A 453-nucleotide genomic window follows, 5' to 3' on the forward strand; every position below is an offset into this window, starting at 1 on the left:
CCCCCCCCCGGATATGGGGGACCCCAAACATCTGGAGCTCCTGATACGTGGGGTCCCGAACATCTGGGTCCATGAACATCTGGATCTCCAGATGTGTGGGGCCCAAACATCTGGGTCCCCAGACGTGTGGGTCCTGGACACTGTGGACCCCAAACATCTGGATCTCCAGATCTGTGGGTCCCAAACATCTGGGCCCATAAACATCTGGATCTCCAGATCTGTGGGTCCTGGACACTGTGGACCCCAAAAATCTGGGTCCATGAACATCTGGATCTCCAGATCTGTGGGTCCTGGACATTGTGGACCCCAAAACATCTGGGTCCATGAACATCTGGATCTCCAGATCTGTGGGTCCCAAACATCTGGGTCCCCAAACATCTGGGTCCTGGACACTGTGGACCCCAAAACATCTGGGTCCCCGAACATCTGGATCTCCAGATCTGTGGGTCCTGG

This window comes from Calidris pugnax, unplaced genomic scaffold (assembly GCF_001431845.1).
Source record: "Calidris pugnax isolate Ruff unplaced genomic scaffold, ASM143184v1 scaffold880, whole genome shotgun sequence".
Lineage (NCBI taxonomy): Eukaryota > Metazoa > Chordata > Aves > Charadriiformes > Scolopacidae > Calidris > Calidris pugnax.